A 329-nucleotide genomic window follows, 5' to 3' on the forward strand; every position below is an offset into this window, starting at 1 on the left:
ACACAATGGCAGCAGGGGTTAGAGAGGCTTGGTGCAGGGGCTGAAGTCCACTGAAGTCCAGGAGGAGAGAGAGAGAGAGTCCAAATTGTAGATGGAGGTGTGAAGGTGATACCTTCCTATCCAGGCTGGAAAGGGGTCCTCATCCAGTAGATGTTGTCTAGAGGGGTGTCGCTGGCAGGGCCTCTGGGTGGATAGGTAGTATGGCATGGTGCTGGTCCAGATGGAGAGGGCATCCCACTGGGTTTGTCTTCGCTGCCCCTATTTACAGGGGCAGACCTTGTGTGACCATAGTGACAGGAGGCATGCCCAGGCAAGGGTCAGCCCCTGGC

The sequence above is a fragment of the Gavialis gangeticus genome, unplaced genomic scaffold (assembly GCF_001723915.1).
Source record: "Gavialis gangeticus isolate Ggan-Ray unplaced genomic scaffold, GavGan_comp1, whole genome shotgun sequence".
Classification (NCBI taxonomy): domain Eukaryota; kingdom Metazoa; phylum Chordata; order Crocodylia; family Gavialidae; genus Gavialis; species Gavialis gangeticus.